Raw genomic sequence first — 18853 nt, forward strand, 5'->3', positions numbered from 1 at the left:
GTTACGAAGCTGATTAAGAGCTTAATATGATGAATTGACGAAATAGGCAGTGGCCGATTTTATTTTAAATCTTTATTTAATTTAAATGATGAATTGTAGTATTGTGTACATATATGTGTGAATGTAACAATGTGTCGCGTTGGTGATGAAACGATATTGATTCTTGCGGTGATTGAATGATGTTTAATCTGAGTATATTTAATATGAATTGAATGCTTACTAATATATGTGCATGCTTATTTGGTGATGATATGGTGAGTTGTAATGAGACGATGCGAAACATCGGATCGGTGATGTTGTAAGTATGTCATATGTACGCATTCATTCATACGCATTTGGTGATGGATGCCGGTGATGTTGTGGATTAAATGGTGGACATAATTCCCATTGTGCAGAATTTGTGCCGGTTGGACTGTATCTTGGTGATGAATAGATCGGTTGGATGGGTTTAGCCCATGTATGGTACCACATGCATAGTGTCCTTTCATTCATGTGCATGATAATATGATATGACCAAATGATTGTGTATTATACTTGGTGATGTGTTTGATTGTTTGGTGATTTGATCAACTGTCGAAAATCTGAATACATGTTATAATTGGGTGAATGACAATGCTATGATGTTTTATTACTTATGACCGTATAATACTTGTTAATTTCGAATGAGACTCACCCTTACATGTTGATATTTTCAGATTGAGGAGTAGCGGCCTATTGATCGGTGTGGATAGCTTATAGAGCTCATACGGTAGTTCGGTGTCGTGTCAGTCATGCTCTGATAGTGTAACACTGGGGAACGATTTAGTTTAGAGTTTGAATTGCGTACTTTATTTTGGTGGTTTTGATTTTGTTCCATTACTTTGATTTGGTGATGTATACTTTTCGATGTGTTAAACATGATGTGGTTTAATTGGTGAATTGTTTCTAATAAGGCATGACAATTGACACATGTTTGGTTTAATTTAATTGTGGCACCCTTGGTTATATGTTTTTACTCTGATTATTTTAATAATTGCCGCAGGGTTTAGAAGGGTGTTACAATAGTGGTATCAGAGCATAGTCGGTCGTTGTGACCATAGTCTTGTTACTATTTCCCTGTATGCGATTAGTGTGTGTATCACTGTTGATACTTTTGTTCTAACGGAATTGTTTTGTGAATTAGTAGAATAATAACTATAAGAGGTGGAAGAAATAATGACACAATTGCTGAAGCTCTGGTCATGATTGCTGGTGTGCTGGGAGAGAATGCCAATAAAACTGAGATTGGTGCTGACAGACAATTGGGGAAAATGTAAGAAGACAATTATTGATCAATCTCTTATAACAATTTTCATATGTTATAAGATCAAATGTCCAACACTCCAAAAGTCAAAACAACTCTAAATGAAATATTAACATGGATTTCTTCACCATGAACAAGCTCAATGCCACTTTGCCGTGCTTAATTTCAAACAAGAAACAATATTTCTTCTTTATTCTCCTAAAAGTTCCGATCACATCAAGTTATTTCGAAAACAAATAAAATAAAAACGAAAATTTTCATTTTAAAATTTCTGATGAAGTAGTAATCAAGAAGCTAATTTGGGTGTAGACAGATAATAAAACAAAGGATAACGGCAGAACTTTTGGTTTCCTCAAAAGCCAAAACATGAAAAACCAATGAGGTTCTTTTGCGTCTATACAATTTCTTTTTGGCTAAATGAAGGCCTGCTGTCTCAATAAAAGCAAAAGAAAAAACAACAGAGGGGTCTGTTAAGAGGTCAAGTGGCATATGGAATTGAGACTGAAAGCAACATGAAAAATGGTTTCAGTCTTTGAACATTGAACCTAATTTCTGACACTGGCAGAGGGGAGCAAGTGGCACGATAAGATGCAGTACTTTTTATGCCATGCCAACAAGTAGCTGAACCTAAAGCAGAAATTCGTAGTACTAGCATATTTCATCTTGGACCATGTTATGTTGGGAGTTCGTGAACCTTATAACGCTTTACCATTGTTTTTAAGAAACAACATGCTTATATGAAAATTAAGTAAATTAAGATAGAAAACAAGAATAATATATAGATAAATTCTTTGGTATCCATGAGTTTTAGTTGGGTATCGGTACCTTTAGTGTAAATTGATTTTAATTTTAATTTTTTTTAAAAATAAAATAAAACAAAAAGATGATGTGGCATTGAATACTATTATTTGATTGGATAAGGGTACCGGTACCCAACTAAACTCGAGGGTACCAGAGTATATATATATATATATATATATATATATATATATATATATATATATATATATATATATATATATATATATATATATATATATATATATATATATATATATATATATATATATATATATATATATATATATATATATAAGGGATCATTTGACACCGGTGTCAAAGTATTAATTTTGACACCAAATCCTATCCGTTTATTATTATTAATCTAAAGGTTAAAATATATTCACTTATAACTAACACATGAGATTTTTAAGGAAATAAATCTTAACCTTTGAATTGTTAAGAATAAAGGGGTAGGATTTGGTGTCAAAATTAATAGTTTGACACCGGTGTCAAATGATCCCCTCCCATATATATATATATATATATATATATATATATATATATATATATATATATATATATATATATATATATATATAGCATGCAAAATATAATAAGAGTCCCATACTAATTCTAAAATAATGTAGCATTAAAATTTGTTGGATCATATATTACTTGTTCACTATTATGAAGCTAGTTCGATCACGAGGATATAATGGATGTGTGTTAAACGAACATGAGAAATAAATAAAATTCTCATAAGATTATATTTTAAGTTTATAGCTTGTGACTTATAAATTCGTTTTTAAAAAGATATTTTTTTAAATATTTTTTCTTATGAATTTATAACTTATTTGAACTAATTTATAGTTTTTTTATAAGTTAATTCAAGTAACTTATAACTATTCATTTTCTCTCCCAATTTTACTATTGTTATCCTAATTGAAATAAATAAATATGGATTAAACATATATTTCTTATTTCTGTTATAAGTATAAGTTAGTCTGTAATTAACTTTATCAAACATTATAAATTTAATTATTTAACTTATTTACAATTAGTCATTGGCTAACATAAAAACTATCAACTATAAGCTCGTCAGTTAAAAGATAGGTTATCATCTATCCATTGTTTTTTGCCAAACAAATCCAAATAGAAGAAGTCCTCCCCCGTTTATAAATGCTCTCATTCTAATAGATTTAGCTATTTAGAGCTTTTCTATTTTGATAAATTGAAAAGGTCTAAATGTAGTAACCCTAAACCTTCTATAACTACCAATGCATAGAGACCCAAAAAAAATTTGAGTACCAAAGGCGAAACTTTGATATGTTTTACATAGATGCTTTGCAAATTTTATAAAGCCTTGTCGCATATTAAATAATGTTTTGCAAAGAAAATAGTATACTATTGAGTATATAGTAGTTTTGATGTGAATCTTGTGATCTGAGAATGTTCGGTGATGGTGTATAGTAATGATGGTGATCAAATAAAGTCTTTAGTTGATGATGATCTCAACACCTCTAATATATGATGATATGCTAACCTTGTAGTAGGTTGAAAGATAATTTTGTGATGGATATATCTATCTCGTGGTTTAACCAACTCTCATATCCAACGATCTGTAGAGAAGTACATGCCGCATTATGTTGACATTCCCTTGAAAGGGGGAGGTTTTATCAAGGTTACATGATAATCATGGTAGTACACTATTTTTGAAGTTGAATGATCAGAAAATTTTGATTAATCCTTAAAAGTAATGCATTGAATACACACTCTCAATTTAACATATTCCTGGCTAACCAAATATATGAGCTCTCTAATTCTTTTCTAAAAGAAGGGTACAAATAAGATGGAAAGGGGTGCAAAAAGTGGGAAGGCTTAAGCAAAAAATCATCATAAGGCCCAAAATCATATAAATGCTAAAAAAAGGTCGAACCAGTCGATTGGACTAGTGGCCCAATTGATTGGGTCCTATCACAACTCAAAATTTTGAATTTTGGCACACAGTGCAACGGTTGGGATATTGACGCGTAAATGCAACGACTAGTATTAATGGCCAACTACTAGAACTTAAGGCTTCCAATCGATAGGAAGCTTCACCAAATCGATTAGACAACAATATTATATAGAGGTATGTCTTCCTATATTTCTCATCTCATCTTACCTCTTTTGTGTTCATTGCATTAATATTTTTTAAGCTTTTTCATCTTATCATCATTACAAAATGACACTAAAAAGAGCTTGTTCCTCTCAAACCTCTCAATCCTACTTCTCCGAAGTTTTCTCTTCTCAATAGCAAGAAAATATTTTCAATCAGTATTTTATCAATAGAGAAGTCTATGTTTCTCCCTACTTGGACGGGATTCTTTTCAAAGAATGCAACTTTGACGAAGTCCTCAAGAGATATTTCATGAATTGGTGAAAATGTTCTACATAAATATCTCTTACACCAATTGTGTTCTTAACTCCGAAGTTAACAAGCACCACATTCAACTATCCATTGAAGAGTTTGCAACCTACAGTTAATCATTCAAGAGTATTATGAAATCAACGAAGGAAATGAGTTTAACTTTGATCGTAGTGACCAATCTTTTTTGAATGATCCATATTCCGACATTCATACTTCATTCATCATTGAAATAAAATTCCCGGAAATTCGGTTGATTCACTATATGGTAAATCACGTGCTCTTTGCAACAACGAGCAACTCGAGCACTATACAAATCGAATATACCTTCATTGTGGTTTTTGGATAATCGAGTTGAGAAAAAATGGGTCAATGATACAATCCATCATATGATGGATAGAAAAAATTAAAACATGATTTTACCATATGGTGAACTAATTACAAAGATCTTAGAGTACTCGGCTTCAACATGGATTAAGAGGAATTGAAGATAAACACTAAAAAATAGGGAGAAACGTTTTGAGTCAAATTATGTACGACATCAAAGGAAAGGAAAAAATCTCTCTACTCCTGAAGGCACCACAAAGAGCAAGACAACAACAAGCAAACAATGAACTCCCTTCATCCTCTTCAAACATGCTCAGCGACATCCACGAAGACCAGAAGGTGATGCATTCAAAGCTTTGTAAACTCATCAAGAATTGGAGAAATCAACTTTCATATCTCCAATGGTGTCTAGTGAACATGATGATGAGGAGATGAATTAGTTATTTTCTTTTTTGATATATTCGTTTTCTTATTTTCGTTTTCAATTTCTATCTTGCACTCAAATTTGGTTTAAATTGAATAAAATATTTTTTCCCTTTCTAAATACTTGTAATTATGTGTTTGCATGTTTAAAATTCCGCTTTGCATCTTTATCCACCTTTTTTATTATGACAAAGGAGGATAAATATAATCTTAGAGGGAATAAAGAAATGACTCTCTATCAAATCTTTCCAAAATGGATGATTATAATTGATTATTTGGAGCATCCAATTGATTGGCATGATGACCCATTCGATTGGACCATTAATTTAGTCCGTGAATCCTTTCCTTTTCTGAGCCAATATTTATCCCAAAAATTAGGGGTGTACATGGGTTGGGTTAGACTGGGTTTGGTCTAACCCGTTACCTAATCCGTTTAACTTCAATGGGTTGGGTTCTCCGTCCAACCCGCAATTTCATTATGAGAATCAACCCGAACCGACCCGTTCATTTATGGGTTGGGTTGGGTTCGCGAGTTGTGTTTCAAATTAAAAAAAAAAAAATTTAATTTAAAAATATTGTAACATAATTTAATACATTTATATTCATTTCAAACACACAAAATGGATGAAGCACGTCATATAATATCTAATAATATTTTTCAACATGACATAACATTGGATAATAGCATAAAATTCTACAAGACATATTATTTTTACAAAATACGTAAGTTGGAAATGATACAAAAGAAAATAAGAAACAACATTTAATCTTAGAATTACGTATACTCATTGATCTAGTAGTATTATTGGTGGAGAATAAAGTTTTTTTTGGAAAAATTATGGTTAGTATTGAGATAATAAATTTATGTCTATTTAAAATAATTATAAAAAATAAAAAATTACTAATGTCACATAAATGGGTTGGGTCAACGGGTATGCGGGTTGCAAAACTCAAACCCGATACCCGGACCAAAACTATATGGGTTGTTACGGATTGGATTGAGTATACCCGTAAATGAATGAGTTTGGGTAATTTGTGAGTTGGTTCAGTTTGGGTTAGCGAGTCCATGGGTCAACCCGCACCCATGAACACCCCTACCAAAAATAGAGGCATCTACATTCACTTTTTTTAAATCTAGAAACATGAGTTTTCTCATACTCTCTAAAATATTTTCCTACTTTCTCTCACTTTAATATAGCCATGGTGCTTTGAAAAATTACTAGTGTTTAAGTGAGTAATTTTGTCTTGGAAAGGGTATATTTCTAAATTCACCAAGAGCTATTTTTTCCCTTTTAGTGAATATCTCTTCTTAAGAAGTGTTTGTTTGGGTTGAAAGCTAAACCCGTTAAATGCTTTGTTTAGGGGATTTAGTATTAAGTTGTCAATTGGTTCATGAGCTAAGCCACTTATTGAAAAGCTCTCTTTCTGGGTTATTGAAGATAACCAGTAAAAAATATTATTTCCGGTTCTTGAGCTTAACTCGGTGTAAAAGCTCTACTTGGTTCGAGATTAGCCTGGTGTAAAATCTCAATTCAGTTCGGGGTTAGCCCGTTTAAAACTCCAGTTTGGTTCAGAAGATATCCAGTTGAAAGCTCTGCATTAGATCAAGATAAGTTCGTCTAAAATCTGAATTTTGCTTGGGGACTATCTGCTCAAAGCTTTGCTCATGTTTAGAAGAATGACTAACAGCTTCATTCCATTAATCTCTGTTTGTTTGGAAGTTAACCTAAAACTTCATTTTCCTTATATAAGGGGGTTCGTAAGCTTAACCTACTAAAAGCTCGTATGCATTACTAGATATTATCAATGTCAAGTATGCGGGAAAGGATTATGCCACATCATTTTGACAAAACCTCTACAATATTTCTTATCCATTTTCACTCCACTTTTTTTCTTTCCTTTGATTTTCTGCTACAATATTCAAACATTTTTTTAAAATGGTTTGTCACACTGAAATTGATTTTTTTTTAAAATGTCATTTTTTAAACCCCCATAATTCACCTTCCTCTTGTGTGTGGAGTCACATGTTCAACACTAAGTTCCCCATTTGCCTCAGAAAGAGTGGCCTTTGCCTTGGTCAATGCTTTCTATGCAACCGCAAAAGCTTGGCCCATCTTCTTCACCATATGTACAAGCAACTACGCCTTCTCATCCAATGTATCGGGATACTCAAAAGGTTCTACAAGGGACCATATTCCCGAAAGGAAGATAAACACCCCTCATAACTTCTCTAAATATTGTTCCTGCTCTATGGTGAGAGCATTGACTAGTTCTAAAAGTACGTCTTTTTCCTCTAGAAGGCAGTCAGGCAAGATGACTTCTCCCCTCTCAAAAGTATTTGCTAAGTATTTCTAGAGGACAACTTCAATCTTGCTCAAAAAAATGTCTAATCCTATTTAAAAATAGAGGCATAAAACTCCCATATCGGTTATGGACCAGGTGGGCAAGGAGTGGGGAGGCGGGGGCCACCGAGGTGGACACAACACCTCCCGTAGAGCCAGGATCCCTAGGTCTTTCTCAAGTGCCTAACATCGGCGAACGAATGACCATTCCTCCTTAAGCACCATAAACTCAAGACTAATAACCAGACTTATCCCAACCACAAGAGGGGATGAGTGCAAAGTAACTTTGACTATGATATAGTTGGGAAAATCACATGCTTTCACATGCGCTGGGGTAGGTGAGCAAAGAGTAATCGATCGAACAGTGGGCCCAGCGGTCGATACCACTCTAGTAGTTTGAGTATTGGTAGAACCCGCCAAAGAAATGTATGACCCACAAAGTGTTTGTCATTTATTGCATTATTTTGTAACATTTGATTTTATCTGCAAGAAAATAATAGATAGGTTAGAAAGGAAAACACCAAAATGATATTCAAGAGAAAGAGGTTACCCCATGTAGTTTACCAAAAATAAATTGCCTAGCCTCTATCACATTGGCATACACCAGAGATTGTGTCTCTACGTATAAATTCCCTTGTTTCCTCATCACTGCATTAGAGGGATAACGCCATCGATGTAGCTTGGCCAACAAATAAAGATACCAATTTTATTTTGAGGTAAATCTCCTATTGAGACAGATAGTCCATTTTATACACGTAAGCCTCAATGTTTGCCAAGAAATTATAGAACCTAATCGTCTATTGGTAGGGCGTCCATGGCTCTATGGTACATATGTTGGCATGATCTTTCTCGTTGAGGAGGTGTAACTAAGAAGTATCGGTCTTTGAAATGTTTCACGATCTCCGAGTAGATCTCGAACATCTTTATACACTGCCTGCGAGATATCAGACCTTGGCCTCGTGCCGAATCAGGGAAACTATGTTGGGCTTTAAAGAGATGTAAGAATAGCGATGTGGTTGACACACCTTTCTTATATTCGCACAAATATCGGAAAACCTTGATGTAACACCAACTCACCGAATGCAATTATGATGGGGTGATAAATAAATGATTAAATCCGCTGACCTAAAATCTTTGAAGGGAAGGTAAAAACCTATCAAGGAGAATAATCATTCATGAAGGGGAACAACACGCCCATCTTGTTTGTTACATATCCTCTTGTCTTTAGGAGGTCCCACTGCCATGAAGGCATGGTCTAAATTGCCCTCACCAACAAAGGTAGAGGTGATATCCAATGTGTCTTGGTCAACCTACCTCGATGGGTTGTCTCAATTTTCCTTCCGCACTTCGGGTTGGATGTCCTTCATTGCAATGGATTTTATCAACACGTGAAATAAATGAACATAAATAGCAACGCGAAGAAAGTTTAATATTAAATATAGTGTTTATGCTAAAACACAAGTGACAACCTAGTAAGCCACCAATCAACAACAATTTCCTCCATCGAACCTTGTGACCCTTTTCTCTATAAACCCTAATAAAGATTACAAGATTGAAAGAAAGAGAGATCTGGGCGTTACCTTGAAAGAGGTAAATTTGAGAGCTCATGTACTGCAAGAAGGGGCACGAAGTAGTCAGGGATGAAATCACAAACGAGAAGAAGAAGAGTTTCTCAAACCCACAAGCAGCGAAAAAAGAGAAGATTAGTAGTGCGGGAACTTCTTATATGCATTTTCGAAAGAGTGAATCGTGCGGTTACCACGTTGGGAAGTGTGAACCACACCACCAACGCTTAAGATTTCATCGAGAACTGTTGAGAATACTTGAGTATCCTAGGACAGAGAGGACAAAATTACCATCAGACATAGGGATACGCATCAAGACTTCTCTACGACATTGTTTATCAAAAGAAAGACACTTAATGCACATGCTCTCAATGCTAAAGATGTTCATTGCAAGTCCTCTTATGTATCATTCGCAAGATCCAATAATAAACCTCGAGTTGGAAGGCGGACATAACATACAAACCTTCATTCTAATTAGAAGTATGCAATCCCGCCCTCCAACGGATCAATCACTGCTTATTTCAATTTGACGATTGTTCGCATTATACACTGTATCACATGCGATATAAGGGTAAAGGCGCGTCATTTTAAGTTTTCAAATCCATTTTTACTCCGACATTACTTCTCCTCCTCCCATTGTCATTAGTGTTGGAGTATGAATTTTTCATGTCAACCCCACTCCACCGCATCAAAAGCTTGATCCATCACTGCATAACCATATCTCACCATTTCATTGAGAAGTTCCCCCAATGGAACAATTATTAACCTAAATTTATTAACTAGAGTCCAACTTTTTTTCATATTGATCCGTGTCCTACAGATTTGTCCGTAGTCATTTAGCCTTTAAGATGTTTATCATGTATCATTGTGCTGCAACACAAGCAATATTGTTGATTGGGCCTCTCTACAGCAGCACCACACATACCATGAGTGCATGATGTACACCTCATCCATGGACCATGATCCTCACTTAGCAAACATGCTTATAATACTAAAGACACACACGTCTTTTTCCTTGTTCAGTGAAACATAACTATGTAACCTATTTTTTCAACAAGTATGTTTTACACCACAAATTACTCATCATCATGCGCAAGGTTATGATACTTAATGATCTCATCATGGCATGTCTACATCATATATATGTTATGTCCCTTTCTTGTAGATCTAGGATGTCATGTTTCATATATTCTGAGAAAAATCTCGGGCCTGAACAATTGTCTTATCTACAAACACAACTAAGATTTTTCAAAACTCAAGCCCACTTGGGCTTTTCTACAGTATTCACATTCTCATCCAGATTTGGTCCCCTACACTGTATCCTTTTGAATTGATTACTTAATTAATTCTCTCTTTTGAATTCAAGAGTCACAAGGTATACAACACAAAACACACCGTACAGAAAAACAACAACACCGGAAAATCCAAAGATACGGATGATTTTCTGTTATTTTGAGGTCCCCTGAATGTTGAATCTTAGCCTTACACGTAGGATGTGTCCAATGATTTTGTGCAAGTGTTACAACATGGTGATTTGGTTGGGTCCCATGTGATACGTGTTATCCAGCTAAATTTATATTGTTTCATTCACATGATTGTGACTACAATCAGAATCAGTCCCACCTATTAATCATCCCTTGACCGCTTTATAGTTTTGCAATCAATTTTATTTTTTTCCGACATTAAACACTGTTACATACAGTAACTTTTCTAAGAAAAAAATATTGAGAATATTTTATCCCACCCTTATTCTCTCTTGCACCATGCGAGTTCTCTAAAATGCTTAATGCTTTTACAGATGTATATTTTTTTATTTAAAGTTGTCTTGTTTTATAGATGCACACGCGGAAGCTTCTGTAAATACATCTACGGAAGTATTTGGTGTTATATTTGTGCTAGACTCTTCTCCCCTCCTCTCTCATTCTTCACTTTTCTCATTTTCAAACACTCAAACTCTCAAAACCTTAAAAAGCAAACTTTCACAAAACTTGTTTTCTTTCTCTCGAGTTCAGACAATAACGATAACGTCTACATCAACTATCAACACATTCCACCCCGTCGGCAGCTAGATGATGTCTTTGCAGACTGGGAGCATCATATGGTTCCTGACGAGGCTCAGGCGACCAGATCAGAGGTAGACTAGAGCTGCGTTTACAGGTACATCACCTGGTACTACAGAGTGTCACATCCATACATGATTCTCACTGCACCTGGATCACCGCCCAGACCAGCCCAAGATGTTCTTTCTCGGTGTCGTCAAATAGCTGTTATGGGGCAGACAGACATTCCAGATGGTTTCTTTTCTGAGGGGTCTGATGCCATGCGTGTAGTGGATGATATGATTAGGCTGGCAGAGGAGGCATTTTTGTACCATCGACATCGTGTCAAGACATGTGGGACACTAAGACACTTGACGGTAGAGACAGAGTAGCCAGCAAACGGCGTGGTGGACGCAGAAGCGGAGGCGGGGCCAAAGGCAGAGGAGAGGCGCAAGATGATGTCCAACACACAAGTAGTAGTGCCTGTGATTTTTTTTATATCTATATTTCGATTTTATTTATGTACGTTACTTTGATTATGTATTCGACATGTTAGCCGACAATTTATACGATGTATTTTTTTGTGTACTATTTACTATTGCTTTTAAATTGCATTACTTTAATTTACTATCATTTGATTTTTCTTTTTTGTTATAAAAATTGAGTTTTGGAGTGAAATATATGTGATTTAAAAAGATTGCAGAATGTTTCGTAGGAAAATCTACGGAACACTCTGTTTTTAACACGTTCAGTAGATGTACCTACGCAAAGAAACAAATTTTTTGAAAAAAAAATACTTCCAGATGTGCATCTACGAAAATAGGGGACATAATTGGAATTTCGACAGGTAGCTAAGAGATTTAAAGGATGGATTGACATTTTCTCTTTAATTTTGAATTAGGATCTCTCTATATTAATATTTTATAGTCTTTTTTTTTTTTTATTTATATATGAAAATATAAACTTAAAATAGTGTAAAATAATTTTAAAACATAAAAAATAACTTGAGAAAATGTGTATCATGTCAAATTATATTAATATTTTAAAACAATTTCATTGATTTAGTATATTAATTAATGAATTTTTATTAAATGAGTGTAAAATAATTTACACGGATATTGGGCATTGCATACCATTAAACTTTTAAAATATAGATGCAAAATTTCCATACTTTTTATATAAATATATAAAAAATTACAAATAAAAATTAAAATTAATTTTTATCTATAACTTTTACTCTCTCTGTTTTTTTAAGTGTCACTTTTAGAATAATATTTTGTTTTTTTTAATTGTCACTTGTAAAGTTTAAGGTAACATTAATTACATTTTTGTCAAAATTACTTCTAGTTACTTATTATAGAGAGAGAAAAAGCCAAATGCAAATGACAAATAATTATGCATATTAAAAATAAAAACTAATTATTGTATAAAAAATAATAATAATCAAAAACTTTCTTGATATATGTAAAAAGTTTAAAAGTGGCAATTAAAGACAATATCTAAATGCATCCAATGGATCTCTTACATACCGCGCGAAATTCCAATTTTGCCCTCAGTTTCCGTAGATGCACTTCCGAAAACACCCTGGTTTTGGAAAAAAAATGTGTTTCCTTCTGTAGATGCATATACGGAATGTAGTCTAAGTGTTCCGTAGGTGCATCTACATAACAGTCTGCTAAATTTTCAAATCATGTTCATTTCTCAAAAACTAAATTTTGGTAACAATAATATTTTAAAATACAAATGCAATACTTAAGAAAAACATTTTAAATACAATAGTAGGTAAATAAAAAAAATACATCGTATAAATAATGTCGGTCATAATGTCGAATATATCATCAAAATAACATAAGTAACATACATACATCATCAAAAAAAATACAAATATAAAAATAGACCACAGGCATCACTACTCTGTGTGCCGGACATCATCCTGATACTCTCCACCACGGCCTCTCCTAGCTCTGCCTCTAGCTTCAAGTGCCCCACTAGTCTTGACACGATTTCTACGACATAGAATTGCTTCTTGTGCCAGCCTAATCATAGTATCCACCACACACCTCTGCGCAGCCCCTCAAGGAATAAACCATCTGCAATGGCTCTCATTCTCATGTCAGCTATCTCACGACACCGGGAAAGGAGATCGTGAGTGTGGTCCAACTCATCCTGGTGAGCCTGTAGAATCTCCTCGTGGGCATGTCTGGACGGATCTCCAGGTGCAGCGGGCAGCATGTACGGGTGTGACACCCTGTAGTACCAGGTGATGTACCCATCGACGTAGCTCCAGTCACTCTCTGCTCTCGTCGCCCGAGCCTTCTCAGGAACCATGTGATGCTCTCAGTCTACAAAGACCTCATCTAACTATCGAAGGGTCATGGTGATAGGAGCAGAGACTATAAGGTCGCGAGGTATCGTCTGTGCGTAGCCAAACTGACGTATGAAGCGCTCCGAAAGATATCGTATAAGGATGGTCGAGTTGGCGGAAACCATCCAGAATACAACGCTATCTCATCAACGGGAACCGTCTCCCGGTGCTCAGCATAGCACTCATAACGTACGTCCTCGGTAGCAATGCGATCAAGTTCGCGCCTGTAAGGTAGAGGCTCCTGGTTCCCTCTGCGAGGGTTGAATCTATTGACACGTGACATGAGCTCAGTGTAGGTCGGCACCTCTCCCCAGCCAATAATGTTTGGAAAATGCCGTAGTATCCAAGCTTGAAAAAAAATTACGGTTATTTTAATCTACTAAATATATAATAAGTATAAGGGGATAAGATTGTTACCACTAAAAGGGTACAGTTTCCTGCCACCGTCCTTGCCTTCCACATGCATCTCTCTCCCAGTCTGTAGTAACCGTACGCCAGTACAGCCGCTCCTTAGTTGTACTCATGGATATGTGTCGTATCCGATAAGTACGTCAGGTAGACAACGTCTGTGTACGTCAAGCTCGTGTCCACAAAGAGCTGAGTGCCTATCAAATATAAGAAGTAACAACTCCGCGCCTGCTCTTTGTGTATATCCACCTCCACCTCATTGCCAGCAGTCTGATGTGCCGCAAGAAGCTTTGTGTCAGATAACGTCTGCACGGTGTGAAACCTCACATGCGCTCCGCGGGTCCTCTCCACCTCCTCAAGTGCGTCATCCGAATCGCACTCTAGCTCAGCAATCAGCATCTTCATCGCTTCCTCCTTTGTCAGTCTACCGTGACCAAGGAGGGTACCCATGATAGGTAGATGTAAGAGGCATGTCACATCATCTAGAGTGATGGTAATCTCGGCGTGAGGAAGATGAAATGAGGAAGTCTCCAGATGCCATCTCTCCACGAATGCTATCAGCATCCTATTATGCATCCTCGTGTAGCCCACCTGACAGAGATCCCTCAGACCAGAAGCTGCTAGTACTTCCTGGAACCACGGATCGTCAGGTTGCGCAAGACCTGTAATCTTCCGGCCATGGTTGTAGAACCTCTGCATATTCCTATCCTAAAATTTTTTAAAAAATAAACACAATTATTAATAAGCAAATTCATAAACTGAAGAAAAAAAATTAACAAATAAAATTTACCTCTCCATCTCATATATGCCTAGCTGCATGATCGGCATACCCTGTCAAAAAGGATGCGTCTATAGGAACCCAGGTTACTAGATAGGTTCTGGCACCGGCTCATCCTCGTGTCCCGTCAAAAGTGGAACAGCAGATTCTGTATCGCCCGTCACTGACACAGGCACAGGAGTAGAAGTAGAAGAAGTGCCACGACGACGTCTGCTGGGGGTGGCATCTGTGAGGAACCTTCAGCATCAGCCTAGGGCCTCCGTGAAGTAGTAGTAGACGGGGAAGGCCCCTCAACATCATCTACGGAAGCACCTTAGTTTTAAAATGTATGGTGATTCCGTAGATGCACCTACGAAAGTGCCTTAGTTTCAAAATGTATGGTGCTTCCGTAGGTGCACATACGGAATGCCCTAACGTTCATCTCTTTCGTAGATGCATCTCTGGAAGCCCCTGAAGTTATCAAGTTCCAGCACAGAATAACTGTCACTCTCAATACAAAACCCTAACATCTCTCTCTTCCACGTGATAAGCTTCTTCAAACTAAAAGGTAATCAAGTTCATACATTTTATCTTTCTTTTTCTTCTTCTTCTTCTTAAGCTTTCTTTCAAGGTATTTAAATATTTTCTCCCATTTTATCAAAACAAAACTCTAACATCTCTCTTTCACTTGCAACTAACTCGTCCTCATAAGATTCTTCAAACTAAAAGCCAATGAAGTTCATCTGCTTTAAAAAGGGTTTTTCATTTGACATAATTTTCTTGTTTTTGGGTTATCTCTACTTGGGTTATGTTTCCGTTTATGTTAACATGTTGTTAATGTCATGTTAGTTTATGTTTCCAGATCAGGTTAACATTTTGAAAGTTGTTTATATTTTAAAATCTGGTTCAAGAGTTTATGTTTCCAAATCTGATTCAGTTTATGTTCCCAAATCTGTTGATATTTGGCGTGGTGATTTTTGACTTGTAGAGTAAGTGAATGAAAAAAATTAACTCAAGAAAGCGCATACTATGGGTGTGGCTCACAAATAGTTTGTGTTGATATGGAGAAATAACACAAGAAGTATGAATGTGTAGTGGAAGCTTCATTCGCCTTGTATTTTTTCTTTATAGAAACACAAAGTAGATCAACTTCAAATCATTTCATGAATCTTTTTAACAAAAGATACGTTTGTGAAACATTTTATGAGTTGTTATGTTGTTATTTTGTTGATAAATGTTGTGAATGTTGTTGTTGATAAATGTTTCTTAGAAGATTCAGTTAAGTTTATTATATCGTATGTAGATTACTTGTTTCATTAACCCTTCACTGAACATGCGTTCATTTAAATTGATTTAGAAAATAATTATCTGAAAACTAAGTTATATTGAAAAAGCAACTTAGATCAATCAATATCTTTTTAATGGCATGCATCTCGTAATTCATTTATCGCTATTAAACATGTAGGACTTGGTTCAATGCCCCAAAATTCTTCAAAGCAACGGTTCATTCTCTTTTAGTTTGTATTGCAAAACTTAAAATTTATAGAGGAATTTTGATTCATCATTATCGATTAAAATAATAATGATGATAGTGATGATATTGACTCTGAATTAGTCAGCATATTGATACTTTTCAAAATAAACTAGAAGAGAATGAATCGTTGCTTTTAAGAGTTTGGAGCATTAAACCAAATTCTATGTGTTAAAGAACGAGAGATGAATTACGAGATGCATGCAATTCGAAAAACAGTGATTCGTTTAAATTATTTTTAAAGAATAATTTAATTTTTCAGATTATTATCTTATACATCAATTTTAATGGTTGTATATGTTTAGTGAGGTGTAAGGAAAAACAAGAAATCTACATATTTTATGATAAACTCAGGTATACATACCACAACGGTTATCTTTTGTAACCAAAGTTAAATGTTAATTTTATTCTAAATAAAATTGTTGGTGGTAGGTTTTGAACTCATGACTTAAATATTTATCATATTGGTTGTTTAAGATACATGTGGTGATAGATAACGCGCTACCTAGTTTATCACCACGGTCACACGCCCGTGGTGGAAACCAGCATACATACAATCACACACTACCTAACAGCAGACGTACAACCGTCATTATATGTACACAACTATTGTCATATGTGTTATTCATAGTAGTGCAAATAGCAATGAAGAAATTTTTATGGGATATTCCATTGATAGCATGGGTGTATCAGGTGTTTTTAAAACGCACAAAATCTATGATGAAATACATAAATGTTACTATTAATGATGATCAAACTGAAAGGTTCCCCGATGAAGAAGAATATTTTAGTCTCACTAATAAAAATGATGAGAAAAATGTTCCAAAAATATGGAGAAAAACATACATTCAGCTGAGGAAGATAGAGATTCAGATGATGATGATGATAATATTGCTGCTGAAAGAAAAGAACCATCATCAAGGATCAATAAGAATCATCGTATTGAAAATGTTATAGGAAATCTAGATGGAGTCACTAATAAAGAAAATAACCAGTTAATTATAGAGAAATCATACCTAATGCTTTGTTTCAAAAATTGAACCCAAGAATGTGAAAGAAGCCCTCATTGATGAACTATGGGTCAATGCTAAGCAAGAAGAGCTAGTTCAATTTTAGAGAAATTGAGTATGGGAACTTGTTCTTAGACCTAATTTTTCAAATATCATTGGCACAAAATGGATCTACAAGAATAAGTCTGATGAGAATGGATATGTTACTATAAATAAAGCTCGTCTAGTGGCCCAAGGACACACTCATATCGAAGGGGTTGACTTTAATAAAACCTTTACTCTAATTGCTCGTCTTGAAGCTATCAAGCTAATACTTGGCTTGTCCTGTCTCCTCTGGTTTAAACTTTATTAGATGGATATGAAAAGTGTCTTCCTCAGTGGGTACTTAAATGAGGAAGTCAATTGTGAAAAGTCAAATAGATTTATTGATTTATGCCTTCCAAATCATGTCTACAAACTCATAAAGACTCTCTATGTCTCAAACAAGTTCGAAGGAGTTGGTATGAGAGACTCAAATAATTTATTATTATGAATGGTTATGTCCAAGGAGGAATTTAAAATAATTTATTTATGAATAAAGAAAATAGAAATCTTATGATAGCTCTGATATATCTTAAGATATTGTGTTTGGATGAATTTCAAGCAAGATGGTGAATCTATTTATCAACTAATGAAAGTAGAATTTGAGATGAGCATGGTAGGTGAGTTTACTTATTTTTCGCTGTGAAACAAATGAAGGATGTTTTCTTTATTTCTCAAAGTAAATATGCTAAAAACATTGTGAAGGAATTTGTCTCGGAGAATGCAAGGAACAAGCGTACATCTACTTCCACTCATGTCAAGCTCACTAAAGATGAATAATGTCAAGCTCATTGAAGATGAATAAAGAACAACTGTTGATCAAAGTCTCTACAAGAACATGATTGACAGTCTCTTATATATCACTACCAATCATCCTAGCATTACTTTTCTGTAGGAGTTTGTGCTTGTTATCAACAAAATTTTAAAATTAGCCATCTTACTCAAGTCAGGTGTATTATTAAATACGTAAGTGAAACATCTTATTATCGTCTCTTGTACTCATGTGATACAAACTCGTCTTTGTTTGAATATTGTGATGCTAATGGGCAGACAATGCTGAAGATAGAAAAAACACTTCTGGTAGATGTTTCTTTCTAGGAAAAAATCTAATCTCTGGGTTCAATAAAAAGAAGAATTGTGTCTCCCTCTCAGATGTATAGTCTATTGTTGTTAGAAGTAGTTACACTCAAATATTATGGATGAAACAAATGCTCAAAAAATATAATGTGACACAAGATGTCATTATACTGTGACAACTTAAGTGCTATCAATATCTCTAAAAATCTTATTCAACACGGGAGAATAAAACATATTGGTATTTGTCATCAGTTCATCAGGGAGCTAGTTGAAGATAAAAATATCACCCTTGAACATATGTTCGAACAGACAAATAATTAGTTGATAATTCATAAAAAGCTCTTGATGATGTTCTATTTGAAAATCTCCTATCAACTTTAGGCCTTTGCATTATATTTATAGCAATTATTGAAAATATAAATAAATTATTTTTTTGAATGTTGAGGATTCCACCAT

Source organism: Vicia villosa, linkage group LG2 (assembly GCF_029867415.1).
Source record: "Vicia villosa cultivar HV-30 ecotype Madison, WI linkage group LG2, Vvil1.0, whole genome shotgun sequence".
In the NCBI taxonomy this organism is placed as follows: domain Eukaryota; kingdom Viridiplantae; phylum Streptophyta; class Magnoliopsida; order Fabales; family Fabaceae; genus Vicia; species Vicia villosa.